Raw genomic sequence first — 18,431 nt, 5'->3', positions numbered from 1 at the left:
TAATTGTTGACATTATTCAGGGCTATAGTCATTTTGTAAAGAACAGAAAGCACACATCCATTTTATAGTGGTCAATTAAAAGGTGTATAAATGAATATTTTAGCAAGCAGGATCAGTTGTAGTTTCCACTTGAGTAAGAATGCTACACACGGTTTTCTTTTGGGCTGGGTCTATGAGCCATATGAGTAGATTTTTCTGCTTTGAGTTTAGAATGTAAACTTGATTCTTCGAGATTTGATCCCTGGTGTTCTCAGATGGCACACTGCTAGGTGGAAGAAAACTTCCACCAGATAACGAGATGTTATCTGCTTTACATGTACCCTGATGCTGTCATTGCATATTAATGCTTCATTTGTTTATATGTCTTGGAAACATTTCAAATTTGTGCCCATATTTTCTTCACTAGCAGATTCTCACTCAGGATACCCTACTGGAAACTACCACCTTACATTTATGTAAACAATGATCTAACCATGCAAAATGTTTTAGATACAAATCCCAGATGCCCTTGTCTGTGTCAGGGAAGGTGCCCCAGAGCTTACTGCAGCCAGACCCAGTTAAACTTATACACATGGAAATGCTGTGCTTTGTTTGCATTAATACCTTTGTCCTCACGTTTTCTGCTCTAACACATGGAGTTAGTTCCTCAGGCTTCATACCAATCACTGAATATGGAATTCTTTCATCTAGTGGCAGATATTTAACATTTGCCTTCACATTTGTGTCTGTGTGCTGTTCCTCAATTTCAAAAGAAACTCTAATCCTATAGATGACTGGCCTTGGGTTGTTATTGTCATTATTATCATCATCCACGTTATTTCCTGCCAGTTTTTCAGGTCACTTCTGGTTCACTATCAGAAGAGGAATCAGACTACAGGAAGTTAAGGGTTAAGCAAAATTTGAAAACACAGATTAAAATAATTTGGTGTATTCACATAGAAGAGCAGGAAAAACAGAAGGGTACAGTTGGGTCCAAGAATAATAATCAGTTTATAGAATGATAGAACTCTGAACCAAGATTTAAAATAGTCAGGTGGCTACTCAGTTCACCAGTCTTTGACCCCTGTCATTATCTTTACAACATCACCAGTTTCTTCCTTTCATAAGCCGATGACTTTGGATGTGGGTATTGAAAGGGCAAATGGCCTAGAAGCCAAGAAACCTGGATTCAAGATCTGACTTCGCTGCTTGGAAAAGAGACTTAAAGTCTCTGAGTTTGTTTTTCCAGCTGTAAAATGAGATTAGTTACAATTGCCTGCCTCCTCTAAGAGATTAAGGTGAGGTAAATGTAAGAGAATGTGGAAGCATTTAAAAAATTCTACAGTTTTATGCCTACAACAGGAATTTTTACATTGAACATTATTTCTATACTCAGTTACATTATATATCAATACTTTATTATGCTCCCACAAATTTTTTAGAAGAGGTACTCTCCTTGTTAGGAATGTGGACTTGGGAACCAAGGCTGCTGTTTCTCAGCAGTAATTTTTGTATTGTATATGTTGAAGAGCAAATGCTGACAGAACCCACCTAATTAAATGTAAACAATCAAACAAACAACAACAACAGAACAGAAGAATGGAAGCATATGTGATAAATGGAAGAGGTGAGAAACCATGGGATTCCAGAGAGTTCTTGATAAAGTGTGAGCTTGAGCTGAGTTTCTTGCTCTGGGGGTTTGGTAATATCCCTGATTCTTCATAATAAATCTCTCTTTACTAAGGTTAGTTTAAATGTGGCTTACTGATTTTGAAATAATCCAAGGGACCTGATTGTGAAGAAAGAGAATATTGAGTTATATTGTCTTTGGTGACATCTGAATAGGCTAGTTGAATGTCACAGTTGGTCAATGATTTATTTTTTATTTTTTTAATGTTTATTTATTTTGGTGATATAGAGAGACAGAATGGGGGAGGGGCAGAGAGAGAGGGAGACAGAATCCAAAGCAGGTTCCAGGCTAGGCTCTGAGCCATCAGCACAGAGCCTGATGTGGGGCTTAAAGCCATGAAGTGAGGGATCACCATCTGGCCTGAAGTCAGATGCTCAACCAACTGAGCCACCCAGGCACCCCAAGTCACTGATTATTTTTATATTTATTTAGCAAAATTATTTTGTGCTGGAAGGGGGGCTTCTCTACCTTGGAAGTCTAAAATAATTATTAAGACATATTTCAATCTTTACAGGAGACTTTTGAACTAAATGGCATCACCAGTGATGTAGAATCATGGAAAGAACATGGACTAGGGTCAGATGGCCTCTCATCTTAGTCTTAGTTCTATACATGTGATGTTTGATATGCTGCTTCATTCATCAGGGTCTCAGTGTCCCCATATGTAAGATGTGGACGTTGGAATTGATGAGTTTCCATGCCCTTGCATCTCTAGTAATCTCATTATTCTACTACTGGTAGTGCTTCAATGGTGTTATCCCAGGTGGTTGACATAAAATAAAAATTTTTTCAGGATGACTAAATGGTAATAATTAATTGATAATAATTGTGTAGATTAAAATGCTAACTAATAGAATCTGAGTCAGGCAAATAGCAAAGACCTTTAAATAACCAGAAAATAAAATACATTGAAGGATTAAGAAAACTGAATCCCTAAATCAGCAACTATGGATCACACAACCGGCTTAGAGTATTTCTTTTTCCCAACTTGAAATTTTGGCAAATCTATGGGACACAATTAAGTCTATCAGGTACTACTTCACTCAAAAAAAAAAAAAAAAAAAAAAAAAACGTTTGGGATAGTTTTATAGAATAGAGATGGGTCTCAACCGTTTCAGTTTTTTCCCAAACCATCTACTTGGAATTTCCTTTTCATACCACCAACCATTTACCAAGAGGCAAGGATTCCATTGTCTAATTTGCCAGATGACAATTTAAAAGTGTTTGGATGTTAAAGAAAGGGAATATGCACATGAAGCTGACTGGATAGGGCTGAGCAAAGACTATAAATGGGTAAATGTCCTATTGAATAATAATATACCAGGTAATATACCAGAGGCTATCGACATAAGCCTGTCACCCTACAGATATGCAAAGAATCGGTAATGGTGCTCCCACAAATGGTAATTCATGGTCTGTAGATGTTGGCACAGAATTTGTTAGTCTTCTTGGCACTGTCCCTGGGCTATAGTCAAAGCCTTCTAATGCTCACTCCTATCTCCTCCCTGTGTTTATCCTTGTTATGTTTTATTACCCATGATCAAGAGGATACCACATCTCCAGTTCCTTAATATCCTCAGTTCCAGTGATTATCATCTATTTCCTCAAGGCTAAGGATAAGAGTAGGGCAGGGAAGATGGAAAAGGTAGGATTTTCTGGCATCTTTTCTATTCTCCTCCTATTTCTAGAATTACAGCATAAACTCTTTGCTTTTCTTCCCTTGAAACTTCTGTTTTAATTCTCAAGAACCCATTTTGGCAGTAAAAAAAATATTGTTTGTTTCTTTTTTCTTTGCATCCCATTTATAACAACTTTAATTGAATAACTAACTTGACTAACAAGAGGAAGGGCCACATAAAAGGAAGTCTAGAAAAGAAAAGAACAAAGAGTAATATTTTAAGTTAGGGGTTGGCAAACTATAGCCAGAATATCAGCCACCTGTTTTTATAAATAAATTTTTATTGGGACTCAACCACATTCATTCATTTATGTATTGTCTATGGCTTCTTTTGAACTACAATGACAGAGTTAAATATTTGTGACAGAGACTGGATGCTTTAAATACCATTAACATGATGCTGACTCAGAATTTTATCACCAACCCTCGTCTTTCCTCTGAATTCAACTACATTTTACCTTCACTGCCACCACTTCAGTTAAAGCCACCTTTATATATTGCCTAAACTCCTGTTTCCATTCTTGCCACTCCCTTCCATCCATTCTCTGTCCAGGAGCCAAAGTGATATTTTTAAAGGCTGAATAGGATCATATTAGTTTCCTACTTTAAAACTATACAATAACGGTGCCTAGGTGGCTCAGTTGGTTGAGCATCTGACTCTTATTTTGGCTCAGGTCATGATACCAGGGTCATGGGATCAAGCCCCACATCTGGCTCCATGCTGAGCATGGAGACTGCTTCAGTTTCTCTCTCTCTCTCTCTCTCTCTCTCTCTCTCTCTCTCTCTCTCTCCCTCTGACCCTCTCCCCTTCCCTGCTCTCACTCTCTCTCTCTAAAAAAACAAAACAAAACTAACAAAACAAAAGCAAACCAAAACAAAACTACACAATGACTTTCATTGCCATTAGAATAAGATCTAAGTTCCTGATTATGACCTAAAACAGGGGTGAGCAAACTATAGCTTACAAGCTAAATCCAGCCTAACATCTCTTTTTGGAACACAGCCATGCCCACTTATTTACTTACTGTTTATGGCTGGTTTAGTGCTGGAGTGGCATAATTTAATAGTTGCAACAGAGACTGTATGTCCTAAAAAACCTACAATATTTACTATCTGGCTTATTAAGAAAATATTTGCCAACCCCAAATCCATTACATCTTCATATTGGGGGTGGGGATAGAAAAAGAAAGAAAAAATAAAACAATAATTACACACACACACACACACACACACACACACACACACACACGTGCACACACAAATTGATGAAGAGTACTTGAAGTCCAAGTTAAGGAATTTTGAGTGTCTTTGGTTTCACTGTTATCTCTTTAGACATGCCACGAATTTTGCCAGTCATTCTATGACTTATCCAACAAATTTCCTGATAGAATTTCTAAGTTTGTGCCTTTCTAAGAATTCTGCCAGTAGAGCAGATACATTCTTGAAAAACTGCCTGTGTTGATGTAATTAGAATACTACTTATGTTTCAGGATGAACATGTTTTGTAGAAAACCAGTTTTTCCAATTTTTAAATATAAGTGGGAAAATAGCTTTGCTACTCAAAAGTTTGCATCAAACTCAATTTCTCAGGAATATATCTGCTCTTGTACATAGGTAAACACCAACTTGGTCTTTCCTTCTAGAATTTGTCCAGGTGATTTCAGGCCAAGGAATCCCTGTGAGGCTGCTTAAAATCTCTCCTGCTATATAGTCAGAGCTTCTTGTAGATGCTTTGGCCTTGTTGAATCAAGAAATGTGTTTAAAGTAAGGGTGGGCATGAAGGAAGGAGGAAGAAATCAGCACTGTATTTCCCCAGCAATAGAGAGCATTCCATAATATTTTCATAATATTCACATAATATTTTCAGGTGATAAATACCCAGAATTATGTTGCTACACTTATAAATTTTATTATACTGCCACAGTCTCAACTCCCTAATATTGATTGCCAAATAAATACAGGTATCCCTGCTTTTCCAAGGCTCTCCTTAAGTTCACTTTTATGAAAAACCTACATTAGTACGAAAAGAAATTCAAAGATTTTCACTTTTACGAAGAGAGCCGTCACTGACTAATTAATGTAGGTCTTTCGTAAAAGCGAAGTGGTGAAACACAAACTTATGGAAAGCAAGGGGCACTTTTTACTCCATTTCAGCTTATGAAAGATTTCATAGGAACACTGTACTTTCAGAGAGAGAATAAGGGAAGCCTGTACTGCCAGAACTTGAAACTGCACAGTGTATGGTATGCAGTAAGCACATAAATACATTTGTTGAACAACCATAGCAAAACATAAAAAGGTGGAGGGTTTTGTCTTTTCTTTTCTTTTCTTTTCTTTTCTTTTCTTTTCTTTTCTTTTCTTTTCTTTTCTTTTCTTTTCTTTTCTTTTCTTTTCCTTTCCTTTCCTTTCCTTTCCTTTCCTTTTCTTTTCTTTTCTTTTCTTTTTCTTTTCTTTTTTGGCTTATTTATTTTTCAGAGTTTTTTTGTGGTGAAGAAAACATATAAAATCTACCATCTTCACCATTTTTAAGTGTATAGTTGAGGAGTAGCAACAATATTCACATTGTTGTGAAATAGATCTCTTTCACCTTGCAAATCTGAAACTCTATATCAGTTGGACTACTTTAGATACCTCATAAGTGGAATTATACAGTATTGATCTTTTTGTAACTGATTTACTTCATTACTTCATAATGTCATCAAGGTTTATCCATGTTGTAGTGTGTCACCTGCTTTTTAAGGCTGAATAATATCCCATTGTATACCACATTTTGTTTATCCATTTACCCACTGGCTGACATCTAGGTTGCTTCCACCTGTTGACTATTGTGAATAGTTCTGCTGTGAACATGACTGTGAAAACACAAGTCTCTTTTCAATTCTTTGGGGCAAATACCCAGAAGTGAGATTGGTGGATAATATAGTAATTCTATTCTGAATTTTAAGAAAAAGTTTTATTTAGTATAATTTAACTTAACATATTAGAAGTTTGTTTTCATACCTGTATGGTCTGTTTCCCAATATGGTTTAATAAAAGCTATGAAGAGCATAAGAGACATAGTTTTACTATGGACAAGAGAATGAGGTCACAGTGGAAACATAGTCAGATCATGCCAAAAATGCTAGGTAGAGTTGAGGTCCCAGTTTAGGCTGGTGATCAGAAATTTATAGTAACGGAAATATAGGCAGATGCTGTTAATACAGTTACTACTACTACACAATAATATCGATTGACTTTTGAGTTGATATCTGGGGCATTTTGTGGTAAGTGATGAGTCTATACCACTATGAGCCATCAAATGTTGAGTTACCAAATCAAAGCACTTTCTCTATAATATCCTTCTCATTATTTGGCCATGAAGAAAAACAAGCCCCAGAATAACCTACTCAGAGCGACCAATTGAAAATAGTAGTTAGGGAGGCAGCAGGAGTTCAGGCCCTGAGGTTGTCATCATGTGTATCTTTCTTAAGTTTCTTTCTTAAAGTTCAAAGTCATTAAAGTAATTCCTCAGCAGGGGCTCCACTCATCATGCTTTGTTCTGCAGGGGTAATTACCATCAACACTAATGGGAATTCTGTATTTGACTCAAGAAGTAAGCACAGCACTAGCTCCTAAAACAGAACACAAGAGTTACTGACCTGCATCTAAATGTTGTCCCAGGATTTCAAGGGAAAGAGAATTCAGTGGGCATTAGAAGAACACTTAAATAAAAGTTTCCATTGCCTCTGCACTTAATGTATATTTTTCAAGAATTTAAGAAGGCATGGAAATGTAAGATATTGTTTAGACAGAATAGAACAACAATCATTTAAATGCTTGTTATCTGTGAGGCAATATGCTTAGTGTTTTACTTATTTATTTCACGTTTTACTTGTTCACTTTTTCTCACAGCAGCCTTTGAGGTGTCTGCTACATTTTACAGGTGTGGAAACTGAGAATAGGGGGTCAGCAGTTTTCCAACACTTGGAACAGTTTGTCAACACTGAGCTAAGGACTGTGGGAGCATGTTCAGGAGTACTCCTTTTAGGATTTCATCTGAAAAGAAAAATACATGCTGTTACTTCAAAAGAGAAGGTTATGTACAGTAATGCAGGCCTGATCCTACTTCTCAGGTACCCCTCTAGAGTGGGCATCTCATCCCAAGCTCTGTCCATCACCTCTCCTACTCACATTCAGCCATCCCTTAGCTAGATGTGCATGTGTTGATAGTCTGGTCCACTCTTGGAAAGATGGACATCTACATAGACTATGGAAGTGGGATTGGGGCATTTGTATTAGAATTCTCTAATACAAATCCTACATGGAGCACGATCTAGAAGAGGCTGAGTGACACATCCTCTTAGTTCCATGAAAGCCTCACCCTGTGATGAGGAGTGTGGCCAGAGGAGAGCCAAGTCAGGGCCCCCTAAAGTATGGGCATAGTGAAGAGATCTAAGTGGTCAACTTGACTATTGGATTTAGAAAGAAACTAGAATATCAACAGAGAAGTTGAAAATTTTCTAGATTCCCCAGACTTTGGGATCATCTTTGCAGTGCCTTTTCCTTATATAGTCTTTACCATCTCAGTACGTGATATCACCATCTTTAAAATTACCCAGGCCAAAAACCTTGAAGTCATTCTTAAGTTCTTTCTTTCACTCATAAATTGCATCCAACCCTTCAGAGCAAATTCTGTCAGTATGATCTTGGAAAGGTATCCAGAATTTGACTACTCTTTGTTACCTCTAGTATTACCACCCTGTTCCAGCTACCATCACCTCTCTCTTGAATGAACTATTCTCTGTGTTTAGTGCCCCATGCCTAGTCTGTTCACAGCACAGCAGCCAAAAGACTTGGGGACTTGTTCTTCTCTCTATCTAGAATGCTCTAATACAAATATCAAATGACTTCCTACCTCACCTGTGTCCTTCAGGTGCCATTTTCTTAGTGAGGGCCTCTCTGCTTGAGCCATCTGAAACTGTCACCCACTGGACACTCCCTCCCTCTTCCCTTCTTTACTATTTTTCTCTTTCTGACATACATTTATTGTACTTATTTTGATTGATTTGTTTCTGTCTCCCTCCACTATAATACAAGCTCATGAAGACAGGAATTTTTTGTCTGTTACACTTACTGCTGCAACTTTGGAATGGTGCTTGGTGCATAGTAGTCACTAAATACATTTTTAGTGAATGAATGAATGAATGAATGAATGAACAAATGAATAACCATAGAAGTTAAACTAGCCAACTCTTGGTTCATTGGCTCTGTGTGTGTGTGTGTGTGTGTGTGTGTGTGTGTGTGTGTGTGTGTATACATACCGGAATAGCAACACAGAGTTCAACAGAGTAGTTTCTAACTCTTGCCTTGGAGCTATCCTGATGCATACTTAACCTTGGATAATAACCTAGTTGATGCTTGATCAGACATTTGATGGTATATCATATTATATAGTAGATTTTTAGAAGTGATGGAATCATCCAAAACCCCTTGTCTGTAACCATCAGCCCTGCAGAAGGTCTGGGTCTTAGCAGCCACGTTAATTCCAACTGCTCCGATCTAGGTATAACAGAATTAGATAAAGCTGCAAATTATGGAAAATCAGAATAAGAGTGGCATCAACAAAGTCTATCTCTCTCCTCACATAAATTAAGTCTAATGGCAAGCAGACTAAGACTTGTTTGGCAGCTAATAAGGACTAAGATTTCTAATTTGTTCTTCCCCCATCCTCAAGATAAGCTTATACTTCATGGTATATGATGGTTGCTTAAGCTCTAGCCATCAAATTTCTATTCCATTTAGCAGAAAGGTTGGCAAATTCAGGGTGGATCTGGAATATCCTCTTGTCAGAAAGCAAGTACATGTGCAATGATGTTGGAAGCAGTGTTAAAAATATAACGAAGTCACATAGGGGGCTCCCACCAGTTAATCTCAGCATCACAAAGAGAATAATAATTATGACTAATCAAAACAACTAGAATCTAGGATTGGGCAAGCATTCATAATGTTGCCTAAAAGAAGCAAGTTAATAAAAATGTGTAAAAAGGTAATATAATATAAAAGAAAGGTGATTGTAAGATGGTTGTTTACATTTTATTTCATATTTACAATTATTTTGATGAGGCGTGTTTTCTTTTTTTATATATTTATTTTTATTTTTTGGGAGCAGAGCACAAGTGAGGGGGCAGAAAGAGGGGGACGGAGGATCTGAAGTGAGTTCTGCTCTGACAGTGACAGCAACGAGCCTGAGGTAAGCTAGAACTCACGAACTGTGAGATCATGACCTGAGTTGAAGTCTCATGCTCAACTGACTGAGCCACCCAGGTGCCCCAAGTTTGTTTTTTGTTTTTTTGTTTTTTCCAATATATGTTGCTTAGAAAACATTCATTCTAAGAAGTGGGATAGAATATTATGACAAAGGATAACTCTAGAGCAAGACTATCTGAATTTGATCCCCGCTTCATTATTTACTAATCCTTTTTATTTCCTCATTTATAAAGAATAGTAGTACCTAGTTCATAGGGTTGTTGTGAATTTATATGAGATGATACACTTAGAGCTGTACTTACAACACACTCATGCATGCTATTTTTAAAAATCTATGTATCTATCAATCTACCTACCTACCTACTTACCTCTCTCTAGGAAGTGACAATAAAATCTTGTTCTTTAAAGAATGTTTATTTATTTATTTTAGAAAGAGAGAGAAAGAGAGAGGGGAAGGGGAAGTGAGAGAGAGGGAGACACAGAATCCTAAGCAGGCTCCAGGTTCTGTGCTGTCAGCATAGAGCCCGATGCAGGGCTTGAACTCACAAACTGTGAGATCATGACCTGACCTGAAGTTGGCTGCTTAACCGACTGAGCCACCCAGATGCCCTTAAAATCTTGTTTTCTTTAAGAAATATATTTTCTTAGTTAGCTACACAATTAAGTGCCCAAATATTTGATCCCTCCTGAATTAAAGTTTCAAATGGTTTATTCCAGGTATGTAAGCATAAATTCATAATAATGACAAACAAAACAAGTGATATGTTCTTGCACCTATTAGTATGCTCATAATCACATATTTGACTCAGAAACTGTTCCCTTCTTTGCTTTAAATATAAGCAAATGGGAAGATATATAGATAAATTGGATGCATGGATAGATGATAGATAGATTTTTTTTTTTTTAATTTTTTTTTTCAACGTTTATTTATTTTTGGGACAGAGAGAGACAGAGCATGAACGGGGGAGGGGCAGAGAGAGAGGGAGACACAGAATCGGAAACAGGCTCCAGGCTCTGAGCCATCAGCCCAGAGCCTGACGCAGGGCTCGAACTCACGGACCGCGAGATCATGACCTGGCTGAAGTCGGACGCTCAACCGACTGCGCCACCCAGGCGCCCCGATAGATTTTTTTTAAATATCAACAAACATTAATTTGAGTAGGGTTTCTGTCAGTGTCAGCAGAAAATTTTTTGATTATTCTAATTATAAACACCTCAAAAGAAGAATCTCCAATGGTAAGATGAGTGCCTGTTATATAGCATGTGGTTAATAAGTTGGTGCTGAAATGCAATAAACTGAAAGAGGTTTTTGTATAAATATTTGAGAATATATTCCAAATCTTAATATTATATTCCATTAGAGTGATGTTGGAAAAGTGCCTATTCATATTTTGAGTAAGGAAAACATCTTAGTATTCAGTTTTTATTCAACTGCCTACTTCCCTACTTATTTTGACAGGCAGAAAAATAAGACCAGTGGTTTCGGGTTTTGTTTTTTCTTCACTACTTATAGCTAAAAATTTGCTTGCATCTCATCTATATTATTGTATAGTAATAAATACATGGTAGTGTTATTTGTAAGGTTTGGGGGGGATTTAACTTAAACTGTCTCTTCCTCCAAAAAATATTTTAAAATTTTCCCTCTAGAACTTTTGGAGACATACCCTAATAAAATAATAATCCCATGAGCAGGGAATTCCAATCCAGTCCTCTATAGCACTTAGCACTGACAGAATTGAATTTGGGAGACACAGTGTAGCCTGTAGAGTCTGGAATATAAATCCAAGTTTCTAATTCAGACTCAGCCAGTTGTGTGATCCCATGCAAGTCATTTAACCGCTTTCACGGGTGATTTTCTCCCACTCTTTCCATATCTTACCTCAGAACTACTAACATGTGAAGCCCTAAATTTTTAATTAAAGTTCCAAGGTAGTCCCCGTTGTCAGCAGGGATTTGATCCAAGACCCCCAGCAGATGCCCAAAACCATGGACAGTACAGACCCTAGATATACTATGTTTTTTCCTATACATACATACATACCTATGACAAAATTTAATTTATAAATTAGACACAGTAAGAGATTAACAGCAATAATTAATAATAAAATTGAATAATTATAATAACATACTGTAATAAAAGTGGTATGAACATGGAAAAAATATTGTATTCCATTTGAAATGGCTTTGTTCATCTTTGATGGGTAGTTGTGACATACTGAAATAGGTCTTCCTTAAGATTCCATCTTAATAATTTTAGTAATTTATCAATTAAACTTTGACACACTAATACATTTAGCCATTGGTCTACATTTGCCAGCTTCCCTTATAGTTAGGTGTGGTCATGTGACTAAGCTCTGTTCAGTATGATCTCAATGAAAGTGTGATGTAGGACTACTTGGAAGCCTCCTTAAAAGGGAAGGCCATGATATTCTTTTCTTCCTTATTACTTTCTGCTTTCTGGAATACAGATATGATGACTGGAGTTCGGGCAGCTACTCCAGGTCTTGAGTCAATGCACTATAAATAGTAAAACAGCATGACAGAGGAAGCAAGACATTGTGGAGCTACTATAATATTCTTGGACTGCCTACCTATGCAATTTTTCTAACATGAAAAATATATATGTATTTATCTTCATTGCAACTGTTACTTTTAGATTTTTTTATTTTTAAATGTATTTTTATTAATTTATTTTTTATTTAAATTTTAGTTAGTTAACAGTGCAGTATTGGATCAAGAGTAGAATTCAGTGATTCATCATTTACATACAACACCAGTGCTCATCACAAGTGCCCTACTTAGTACCCATCACCATCTAACCCATCTCCCACCCACCTCCCTTTGTCAATCCATACTTTGTTCTCTATCAAGAATCTTTTGTAGTTTGTTTCCATCTCTTCTCTTCCCCCCCCCATCCTGTATGTTCATCTGTTATGTTTCTTAAATTCCACTTATGAGTGAAATCATATGATTTTTGTGTTTCTCTGATTGACTTATTTTTCTTAGCATTCTAGCTCTATCCACATTGTTGTAAATGTTGTAAAAAGATTTCATTCTTTTTTGATGGCTGGGTAATAGTCCATTGTGTGTGTGTGTGTGTGTGTGTGTGTGTGTGTGTGTGTGTGTGTATACCACATCTTCTTTATCCATTCATCAGTTGATGGACATTTGGGCTCTCTCCATAGTTTAGCTATTGTTGATAATGCTGCTATAAACATTGGGTTGCATGTACCCCTTCGAATCTGTATTTTTGTATCCTTTGGGTAAATACCTAATAGTGCAATTGCTGGATCATTGGGTAGTTCTATTTTTAGTTTATTGAGAAACCTCAGTTTTGTTCTCCAGAGTAGCTGCACCAGTTTTCATTCCCACCAACAGTGCAAGAGGATTCCCTTTTCTCTGCATCCTTGCCCACACTTATTGTTTCTTGTGTTGTTCATTTTAGCCATTCTAATAGGTGTGAGGTGGTATCTCGTCATGGTTTTGATTTGTATTTCCCTGATGATGAGTGATATTGAGCATCTTTTCATGTATCTGTTAGCCATCTGGATGTCTTCTTTGGAGAAGTGTCTATTCATGTCTTCTGCCCATTTCTTAATGGGGTTAATTGTATTTTGGGTGTTGAGTTTGATAAGTTCTTTATAGATTTTGGGTACTAACCCTTTATCAGGTATGTTGTTTGCAAATATCTTCTCTCATTCTGTAGGCTGCATTTTAGTTTTGTTGACTGTTTCCTTCACTGTGTAGAAGCTTTTTTTCTTGATGAAGTCCCAATAGTTCATGTTTGCTTTTGTTTCTCTTGCCTTCAGTAACACGTCTAGTAAGAAGTTACTCTAGCCAAGGTCAAAGAGGTTGTTGCCTATGTTCTTCTCTAGGATTTTGATGGTTTCCTGCCTGACATTTAGGTCTTTAAGCAATTTTGAATTTGTTTTTGTGTATGGTGGAAGAAAGTGGTACAGTTTCATTCTTCTGCATGTTGCCATCCAGTTTTCCCAACACATTTGTTGAAGAGACTTTTTTCTTATATCCAGTCAAATCCAATTCCAAATGATGAACTACCATCCAGTTATTTAATACACATTTGAAGACCTTTGTGTACAAAGCACTGTACTAAGTACCATGTAGGATACAAAGGTGCTTAAGATTTTGATCTCTACCCTCAAGATCTTAAAATTTAATAAGGAATACAAGTATGTGCACATATGATTACAATATAATTCAGCCTGTGTAGTTGCACATATGACTCAAATATTTTAATTTGTTTGCTCTAGATAATCCTGTGAAAATGGTTGCCCCTAAGTACTTGGGAAATGGATAAAGAGTGATACAGCAGGTAACAAGTGTACAGAATACTCAGATACTAATAAAGATTGGATTCATTTTCTCACAATGTGGTTTTCCCCCCTCTGAACTGTCTCAATGTCAATTACAGATATTGTGATGGGAAGGTAGGGTTCTGATGATATACATATATAAAATTATTATTCATATTTGATTCCATCCTACATTGACTTCAGAATTAACAAGACTGCATTCATTTAAAATAAAATTTAGCATTCATTTTGGGGTTTGGTGTTGTATCTGTTTCATGATAGGGTGAGGGCATGGCTTATGTATTTTTATGAAATTACTCTTACATTTGGCTGCAACTCATCACAGATAATAATATGGAAGATTGAAAGGAAAATGATAAAGGTATATAAATTACATTAAAAACATACTCATCAGTTTTAAGAGATGTAAATAATCAATAAACCTTCAGAATAAGCTTCCCCTAATAAAATATGACTTGTGGATTCATGCCAAAACAAAATGTGTAAGTGATATAGTATGTTGCCTACTTTGGTTTAAAAGTCTCATTTAAGATGTCATTAAAAAAATACAAATGGATATATTTTTCTGGATCTGTCCCAGGACTATGAATATGAGCATATTAATATGTGTAATAACAGATCACTTGTCTTGCCATCTTTAAAACACAAATAAGTCATTTGAAAATTTACTTCAGGATGGATCGAATATTTGACTGCTCAAATATGTGGCTGGCTTAGAAAATACTGTTTCTTAGAGAAAACCAGATTTTGTCTTCATGTCCTGTCAGTGAAATGTAGATGAAAAAAAAAAAAAAGATCTATTTCAAGCTATACTATATTTGCCTAAACCAAAGATGTCAATTTTATTTTTATTGTTTGTAATGACTTTCACAGTTTTGTTGTTTACCTTTGAAGTACCACAGTTTTGTTGTTTACCTTTGAAGTGTCAGTGTGTCTAACAGGCAAAGTCTTCAGATCCAGGAATATCTCACAAAAAGAACTTTTGTGGGCATTGTGGTAGAATCTCACTGCCAAAGAAATACTACGTATAAAGGCAGCCTAGTGATGAAGTGGAAAAATACGGGCTTTGAAGTCAAAAACAAGAACAAACATAGAAAACCCTAGGACCTGGCTCCATCTATTCTTTATAACTGTATGATCTTACATTGGATATTGAACTTCTCTTGAGTCTCACCTTACTAAGTTGTGGGGAAATATTATTCAGAGGTTAAAATAATGGATATAGAAATCCAACTGAGTGGATTTTAATCCTCACTGGCTATGTAATTTGGGACAAATTACTTAACCTCTTGCAGCCAAATGCTTCAAGTGAGAAATGGGTGTAACAATGGTACTTGTTTCACAGAGTTATTTAATGCATGAAAAGTATTTAGTGGGATGTCTGGGTGGCTCAGTCAGTTGAGGATCTGACTCTTGATTTTGGCTTAAGTCATAATTTCACGGTTAGTGGGATCAAGTCCCGCATCAGGCTCTGCACTGACAGTACGGAACCTGCATGGGATTCTCTCTCTCTCTCTCTCTCTCTCTCTCTCTCTCTCTCTGTCAAAGTAAATAAAATAATCATTTAAAAAAGTATTTAGAATAATGCATGCCATGGATTAATTTTTAAGTTACTATTATATCTAAACTTCTTCCTTATTATTTCTGTTGCTGTCTATAAAATGGAGAAAATCATGTGTACTTTATGGAGGATTAGGTTAAATACTATACATAAATGATCCATAGTGGTGCAGAGTAGATGCTCAATATATGTCAACCATGCTCAGTAAAATACTCTGGCGATATTTTATGAAGAGTAACTGAGATAATACATTTAAAGCCCATCATCGAGAACAGAATGGAATACATGCTCAATAAATGTGAGTGCCAACATGGAAACATTTTCTTTTTTCACAGACTCAACTATGAAAAGATACCAAAAAGATATAAGAAATGGATTCCCACTTGTTAGGAATATTCTCTATAGTTTCAATGTTTTAAGGACAAATCAGTCTTAGTTCATGTTGACATTAGAGAAAATCACCCTGATGTCAGTTCAAACATCTAAAGAATTAACTGCCATCTGAGTGAAACTGACCTTCCATCCTCGTGATTCTTCCAAATTCTCCTTTATTGTCTGATATCATTGAGGAGCTTACGGAGACTTCCCACCATATCTTCCCTTCCATGAAAGCCTAGCTTTCTTTGGGACATCCATCTTCCATGCAAAACTGCTGGTGCTGTTTGCCTCAGAAAGAGCGTCATTTCTCACTTTGGATCTGCAGCAACCCAAATCACATCGTTCCCTGGTGTCCCACCAGTACTCTCGAGATATAATCACTATCCACCCATGCAATGAATACCTCACCTGGTTTCTGCAAGCATTTAACAGAGAAAACCACATTTGGGACAAAACACTGGGTTATACGCCCTGGGGGTCAGATGGGGGTTTGCTGGAAGATTTCCAGACAATCTGTTTATTTTTATTTTTTATTTTCTATGTGAAAAGCATGTACCTCCCAGTACCACAGTATAGATGCTGCTGCCAAAACTATTTATGCACTACCCTCATTTCCCGGGCTGAGAGTCATACTCCTCCGTTTACAGTGATTATCAACATTCTTTACACCAAACTGCCCTCAGAGCAAGAGACTTGGCAGGATGCAGCAGCAGTGTCAGCAACTTCTCAGCTTTTGGATTTCAGAATCAGAAATGGAAGTTTTCAGAGCCCATGGATATTTTGCTCAACTATGGATATTTTGCTCCACATCTGTTTCCCTCTGCAGGGGGTGGGAGGTAGACTGGGAGTGGGGTTGAGTGTCTGTGGTGATTGTTTCCATTGTTTGTCTCAGGCTCCCACGGAGGCAGCAGACTCTAATGGAAAGAGCATTGGCTTTGGAGTTAGTCAGATCTGTGTTCACATCTCAACTATGTCCTTATTTGCATGTCCTTGGGCAAATCATTTAAATCTTTCCGAGACCCATTTTAGTCATCTATAAAATGGGTTTCGTGATTACAGAACTTGCAGTGTTGGTGTAAGGATTAAATTACATAATTATGGGAAGGCTTTCAACAGATGTTATTTTTTTTCCTTCAATTGTTGCTTAACCATCATGAGATAGAAACATATGACTCTCTTGGCTACTATCGCCAGGGTGTCCTTGCTACTGTGAGTGTCCAAAGACTCGTGTCTGCTGAAGAGCTGTAAGCGAAATAGATAACTGATCATTATCCCAATTGTCCCTATTTCTATAGGTCACACCAAACTTGGTGACCACAGAGCATAGGGATCTGACATAGTGGTTTTTAACTCCAAATTCTATCCTAACTCCTCATCCCACGCCATCTTCCCATCACTAATGGAAGTTGATGATTTCTAGCTACTGTTGCTGGTGGAATCTCCATTCTGTCCACCCTTGGCTACTGCATTCTGTACCAGCTGTTGATGCTGTCTGAGCCTGTCAGAGATCACCAGCTCCGATACCTCAGGTGCTATGGCTGTCAGCTTTGCTGATGGCATTTGTCATCACGACTTCACTTCTTGCTGCTGCCTTTATCACAGCGACTCCTGGTATTTCCACCACCTGATCTTCTCGGCCAGGGAAACCTCTCTTCTTACAGTGATTACAGGGGCTAGCCTGACTCTAGGTTTTAGAGCTGTTCTGAGGAACCAGAAACACACGAGGTTTCAGAGGCTGGGTGGGTACATGTTGTGTGAGACACAGCATTCAGGATTTTATACGAACATTCTCAGTGTCCCTGAATGAGTCAGTTTCTAAGAATTGGGCCGAGGCCCCCCAGTTATTTCCTACTACCCAAAAATCTTAATTATGGTGTGCAAGGGATTATTTTAGCCTACAAATATCTTCTCTGACACCCAGGTGTAACTAACCAACCATGGGCAGGAGGAAATAAATAGCAAAGTCCTCATCTATGCAGCAATTTATCCTGGGTGGGGAGCTTTGTATTGTATCCTTGGAGTTCATTTTTAAGTATATGTAATTATATAGCTGCTGATGCCCAGGAATGGGGTACAATTGTGAATGAAGACACAAATAGAGGAAAGATGATTTGAGTGGTGGTAGAGAGTCTGTAGGCAGGTAAATGCAGCTTAGAGTGCATTGCATAGGTTTTCACATCTGGAAGAAATTAGGTTACACACATCTAAGTGATAGCAATTAGTAACAGAAATAGTAAGAGCATAAGACATGTACTTGCTGATCTTTTTGTGGGAAAGGAATAAAGACTTTTTGAAGACATGGAGAAAACAAGAAAATAAGAGAATTCCTACTAAGAGACACCATATCAACCACCTGGGGCTTAGATAATGTAGCTATAAAATGTAAAATCCAAGCCATGACTCTTTTGAGAATAACAAGGGCACTTTTACAACGAAACTTTCCTAGACACAGAATTAGAGTGTATGGTCATCCCAGGCTTACAGCCTCACCAATCGCTAGGGAGGACTGATTGATCGACACACCAAATGTGTGTCTGTGTGTGACTTATAATTTATTGTGATTGT

This window comes from Puma concolor, chromosome C1 (genome assembly GCF_028749965.1).
Source record: "Puma concolor isolate L17-30 chromosome C1, mPumCon1.1.hap2, whole genome shotgun sequence".
Classification (NCBI taxonomy): Eukaryota; Metazoa; Chordata; class Mammalia; order Carnivora; family Felidae; genus Puma; species Puma concolor.
This window is presented reverse-complemented; position numbering follows the sequence as displayed.